This window comes from Calypte anna, chromosome 1 (assembly GCF_003957555.1).
Source record: "Calypte anna isolate BGI_N300 chromosome 1, bCalAnn1_v1.p, whole genome shotgun sequence".
Taxonomy (NCBI): Eukaryota; Metazoa; Chordata; class Aves; order Apodiformes; family Trochilidae; genus Calypte; species Calypte anna.
Genome location: NC_044244.1, coordinates 157,417,511 through 157,423,825, shown reverse-complemented (window position 1 = coordinate 157,423,825; position 6,315 = coordinate 157,417,511). Strand labels below are relative to the sequence as shown.

The following is a 6,315-nucleotide window of genomic DNA, read 5'->3' as shown; positions in this document are numbered from 1 at the left end:
GGTGAGAATATTAAAGCAGAGGAGTGGGCGTGTTTCACCCACACAATGGCTGCCAGCATCAAACCCAGCCCGTGGATCAATTCAGGCTGGGGAAAGGTTGGGAAGCTTTGCAGTGACAGTGTGAGTCAACACGGCCATTTGCTGGACAGATAAGTGAAGTGCAAACAAAGGGTGGGAGGGCAGTAGCCAGAGCACCACAAATCAAATGTCTGCTTCTGACGGGAGCTGGGCTCGCTCAGGCAAACACGCACCTGTACCACATGTGTAGCAAGTCAAAATCTGATTATTTACAGTATTGGTTTTGGTTATGGAGAGCTCTTCAAAAACCTAAGGGCAAAATGACCTTGAGAAGTTCACGTTATTAAGAACTAATTATTACCCTCTGACAGACCCCATTTATCACCATGAACACCAGATACATTAATTAGAGCACTGCTGGCATTGGAGCAAATCTGTTCCCCTCATGTTAGATTTTGTTTTAGATTTTTTTTTTTGCAGAGGGAGCACAGGAATTCTTAAATGTAACAAAGAACAGTTTAAAGATTTTCCACCACGATGAGTTTAAAAGTATTTATGGGCTTTTTTTGGTCCCCGAATCAAGCTCTCTAATCAAAGAATTATCTTTGCTAGTGACAGACAAAATTAATAATCAGAGTTTTGGTTTTTAACCCTGCCTGTCACCTACAGCACTGACGGTGAGGACCACGGTGTAGATTATTCAGCAATTAACATTATGTGATGTTGCTGAATGCAGCGTATTTCCTGTAGCTTAAAAACGTGCCACGCTGTGGCAATGCAGAGTAGGCAGCTTTTAAGTTTGGATTAAATCTGAGTGAAAGTCTCCCATGACTTGTTCAACTCCTGCCATTACCTTATGTAGTAATAACGGTGTAATGCAAGGTAGGGATTTAAAAAGACAAGAACATAAATCTTTCTTTGAGATTGATGATATTTTGCTCATTGCCTGTGCGTCAAGAGGACGGAGGGAGCTTGCTGTGTTGCAATTTCCCACCCTCATCCTAGTAGAAGAGTAAAATGAAAGCTTTGCACTAGGATCAAACCCTGTATTTGTCTCCAGGACAAACCTTCCCATCAGATTAAGACCTGCAAAATTTGGTCCTCTAGGGAAGAACTGAGGAGTCCTTAATAATATCCTGAGGAGCCCTTATCACTTTGTTATCCACAATTGGCTGCAATGTCCCCACCTTGGTTTTGGTTTTATTTTTCCCTGGATGGGAAAAAAAATTAAAAAAAAAAAAAAAAAAAAAGAAAAAAATAGAAAAGAGAAAGAAATACATGCAAATATGGTGCCCGGGTGCTTCATAGTCTTAACTAATCACCCCAAATGGTCTGGCTCTTTAAATGAAGCACAGGCTGGAACACGCTATCTGCTTCTCAGAAAGCCGAAGGTGGATGCGTGCCAGGGATTTGTGCAGCTTCCTGGCTTTGCTGATAAAGAAGGGCCACTGAGAGGTAAACCTCTCCTCTCCCTGCAACACATTTCCTCTGCGGCTGCCCAGAAACAAGGGACCCCAGAAGACAAGGAAAACAGGGAGGCTGTGACAGCAGAGCCGTCTGCCTGTGCGGGAGGAGACCTCTGAAGGGTTCACACGCTTCTACATTTAGAAATGTGAGCTCCAAGCCCGGGCATCTGCATCAGGGGGTGGAAAGTATGAGAAAGCATGTCTAATGCTGAAAGTTAATGATAGCATTTGCCCATGTTAACCAGTAAATGACAAGGCAGGGTCACAGGAGTTAATTATTCAAGTAAGTGACTGCTAAAAGAAATGTTTAAGAAATGTTGGTAGTTTGCACTGACTGCTATGTGAAGTAACTAATCATTTCAAAGTTTAACCTCGACAGCTCTAAGCAGACCCTTCTTGCTCATTTTCTGGTTTTGTTTTTTAAATCCGTATCATCTACCTCACAGGCAGAGCATAATGGTTTGCAGAAAAAAAACAACCAACAACCCTAGGTGGCTGGAAAGGCTCCTGTGCCATGAAGACCTGAGCTTCAGGACAGAAACAATCTGGGTTTGGCTATGGAAGAAGCTCCCATCCCAGCTCTCAACCTCCAGTGTGATGTGGGCCACTCTCCTCACATCCTGGTACTCATGAATTTAGGTTATATCCTCTTTGGGGCAAACTCTATTTGGTTTGTGCAGTGCCAAGAACAATCAAGTCCTGCTCACCACTGATGCCCCTCAGCACTGCCATCAAATAAACATTAATGAAGATGGACTGCTCATACCTGAATAGCCCCAGCTGAATCCACCACTTAAAAAATTTCATTATTTTTTTGGTGCCCAGACAATTTAAAAAACTCCCAGGAAAAATACAATTACTGCCCTGCCGTTACCACTAAGCTTCTGTGGGACATAGCTGCATAATTTTAAGAGCCAAACATTCCACTGGACTTCTTTGTTTCAACAATCAAATACCAGAGAGGGAGGCAATACTGGCAATGTATTTTTCTTCTTATGTATGCTGAACTGCTTTACAGCTTCTAATACTGATAGATGAGCCTGCAGTATGAGAAAAGAGGCAAATATAAACTAACATTTTTTAACATTACAGCATATATGCAGCACTTCTAATCCCAAACATACTTAAATCAGACATACAGTTGCCACTAGACCTCTCAGGGAAGAGCAGCTACCTCCAGGCTGGGACACAGCATGTGTCTAATAAACAATATTTGAGGTTTGGACATGGACAGGAATACTTTTATGCCCCCCTTACAGCTCCGATAAAGAGAAACCAGAACATAAAAGCACATTTAATTTGTATGTATATGCCTATTAAAATACTGAATCTAAGAGGAAGGCAGACTTGGAAAACCTAAATATGAAGAATGTAGTATAGAGGGTAATAATGAAATCTGATCTGGAACATGAGAGGGCAAGTAAGTGAATATTATTTTTTCTTGGGGGGAAAAAAAAAGCCCTTGAGGTTAGAACCTGGTCATTTAGAAGCCTGGCTTTACCATTATCTGAAAACCAGAACCCTCACTGTTATTTGTGCCCATTGCTTGGGTGAGCTCTGCACTGGAATACATCCTGTGGGAGTACCTCAAAGGGAAGACTGCAAAACCCACAGTTTGCCTTTGGGAAAATATTAATTCCTCACAAGTAATTTATGCTTGATGTATAGCATGAAATCATGGAGGCTGTGGAAACTTCCTGGTTTTCCTCCTGTTATAGGAGTGCTAGAAAGGTTATTTTACTGTGTCCTCAAAGAGAGAAAGAAGACCATTTATAAGATGGCTCAACATGTAGGCATGGGCAGCTTTTCATTAATTGTTGCCTTGCATCTGTTGCTGAAAAAGACTTTTCAGAGAGAATCCACTGTCCCCTGGATATATACCACAGCAATTACCCTTGTCACAAGTTTAAGTGCTGCTGCCCAGGGTATCATTGTCCCTGGAGCTCCTGGAACAGCATGGCTGGCGTGATCTAGAAGTGGGCTTGCTTGCCTGTTAATCCACCCTTGCGAGCATGGTTGCCACCTCTGCAAACAAACAAGCAGAGCTGAGGGAGGGAACATTGATGCTGAACTTGGGGACAGTCTCTGGTAGTAGTCCTTGGCCTCCTGACAGGGGCTGTGCAAGCGAAACTTCAGAATAAGCAAGTAAATAGAGAAGTTCACTTGGATAATCAGAGGACTTGTAGAAATGGATTACTTCAGAGATTGCTGGCAACGTTGAATGACAGACACATGACCCACTCTACCAGAACACATGAGGAGATAGGAGAAAGCCCACACACCCTACTTGTGTCTGAATGCCATCAGTGGGGTGGTCCCAAACATCATGGGGAGCTGTCAATGGCCAGAAGTAAGGCATTTCAGCCATGGCTAGAAAAGTGTTATCTATGGAGCAGGGCAAGGGTGGTGAGAGGCAGGGGGTGGTGAAGGGCAGGGGGCATAAGACTAAATATAAAAGAACATTAAAAAAAGAAAGTTATAATTGCAAACAACCCAGCACCAAGACAGCCAACAATAAGGGTAAGATTGTAAGATAAGCATGTAAATTAAAGATTGCAGAAAGGTTTGGTTTCAAAGTCCCATTGCTCAAGTCAGAAAGAATTAACTCTCCCGTGGTACTTGGGCAGAGGCAGAGGACGCAGAAGAGGCAGTGTGGGTGGTTCACAGTGTTCCCTTTGCTTTGGCCTGGGAAACTAGGAAGCCACAACTGTTCTTTGCTTGTAGACTTTTTGTTGCTCTAAGCATGAATGTCCCTTTTGTCCTCTAACAATCCCATTTTTGTTTTTAGGAAGACACTCTTTGACCCTTTCCTGGACTAGAAATGGAAGCCAACTGAAGCAGCAGGATACTGTTCTTCCAAAACTACTTTGTAGTCCTCTCTTTTGATGCCATTGCTGGCCATCATACAAACCAGGCTGATTTTAAGCTATTTTGCTAATTTACCTTCATTCACCTGTACCAATGGTAATAACTACTGCTTTTAATATGGTTTTTCAATCTTCTCTGCACCATTCTTGCACTCATTCCCTAGGAATGATTTCAGCTGGTAGTTACAGATCTCCAGCTCAACATTACATTTCCCAGAGCAGGCAAGGGGGATGAAGACAAGCTCTGCACCCTCCTCTCTTGTTGCCAGCCTGCTTATTTTTATGAGTATCTTTATGGGGAATCTTTCAGTCAGTTTTGTGTTTTCTTTCCTGTGGGTTTAGACAGTGTAGCAGTCATACACAGTGTCAGATAAGTGTTGGTACTTAGATGTACCTGAGCTCCCTTTATAGTCACTGGACATGATTCAGGGGCAAGAGTCACATATTTAATGCATTTGTAGGAACTGCCAAGCTATCCACAGTTCTGTCTATCTATCTAGCCTTCAGCTGCCACTGTGGAAGGTTCTTCAGTGGGTCAGTCCTGGGTCTCACTTGCCATCCTGGGTACCATAAGTGAGCTCAGAAAGCACTGAAGCCTTGCCTGTGGGTAAATAAAGCTTCTATCTCACATAATTTGGCTCTGTCTATATTTACTGGTAAGAAATATGTGTCTGTTCATCTCACCTATCTGAGAGTGGGTTGAGAATCCCCCTGAGTATTCCTGTCTCTATCCACTGGTTTAACAGGAATTTAGGTGAGTAGATGAGGTGTGATGACTTATTTTTAGATGGCTATAGTGAGATGAAATGAATCCCATCCAAACTGGCACATGAAGCACCTTGCACTTTGCTTTTAAATGTTATAGTAATTTTGGTTAGATTTAATGTGTTTTTAAAAGTGATCCTGATTTTATTAGATTGATCTTTGCTAATTATAGCCCAATACATTTTGGAAGAGGCTTTAAAGAGTAATGATTTATGCATCTGTGTCCAAAAATCAGAACTGTCAGACAAAAAGTCAGCAAACTCCTGCTGAATTCAGAACATGCATTTGAGAAGTGATTTCAAATCCCTATGCAAGTCAAATAGAGGGAGAAATATGTACAAGACATATTGTTATATTGTAACAAACCATAGAGAAGCTTTCAGCTATATAGCATCTTGACAGGCTCCTCAAAATCAAGTGTTTAGCCTCACTCTTCACCTTGATAATCAGGTTTCCCTCTTTGCTTCACACATATATTATGCCATACTTAACACACAAAAGAAAAAAAAAATGGTAGTTGTTTCTTTTCTGAGAGCCAACTTTGTCATGATGCACCCCATCACTCCTCTTGTCTTTTATCATATGAAAAGCATCCTGTACTTGCTTGTATAGCAAACAGAGCTTTCCAAGCAGTAGTCCTGATAATCTGGAATAGGGATTTATGAGGCCAGGAAGCAAGTGTAATATTACCCCTCAAGAATAACTTTTAGTATATTATTATGCCCTGTAGTGTAACGAGGCAACCAGGTGCCACTAATTGCCAGGGAGTGGCATGAGCTTGTGTCAAGCCCACCTGTGCCTGATTAGGGTGGGCCCCCACTGTGCATGAGCAGGATTAGGGGGCCAATAAAAGGTGAGGCCTGAGACACAGGCTCAGCTCAGTCCCGAGCATGTCTGCAGAGAGATCAGTCGCTCTCAGAGCAACAGCACTGATCCAGGCTAGTCAGCCCTGTGGGCTATAGGCTTGGAGCACTGTTCGTGAGTCTCTGCTGGAACACCTGGTTGGACCTTGAAGTGCTGTACCCTAAAAGAGGTTCGTCTTGCTACAATGCCCCCCCCAAAAAAAAAACCCAACAACCCCAAAATAACAAAACCAAAAAAAAAAAAAAAAAAAAAACCAACGAAACAAAAAACCCAAATCAAAAAACAAAAACAAAAAAAGAAAAAAAATTTTTTTTCTTAAGTCCTGTCTCTCTAAA

At 42.2% G+C, this 6,315-nt stretch overlaps 1 long non-coding RNA gene across 2 annotated transcripts; it reads left to right on the top strand.

Moving 5' to 3' along the window:
* Nucleotides 1-1,493: 1,493 nt before the first annotated feature.
* Nucleotides 1,494-4,974, top strand: LOC115599506. 2 transcript variants are annotated; one of them, XR_003988477.1, is made up of 3 exons: nucleotides 1,494-1,767; nucleotides 1,931-2,107; nucleotides 4,273-4,974. It is a non-coding gene; the product is annotated as an uncharacterized LOC115599506 (long non-coding RNA). The 2 variants fall into 2 exon arrangements; XR_003988475.1 differs by having other exon boundaries at nucleotides 1,495-1,630.
* The last annotated feature ends 1,341 nt before the right edge of the window (nucleotides 4,975-6,315 follow it).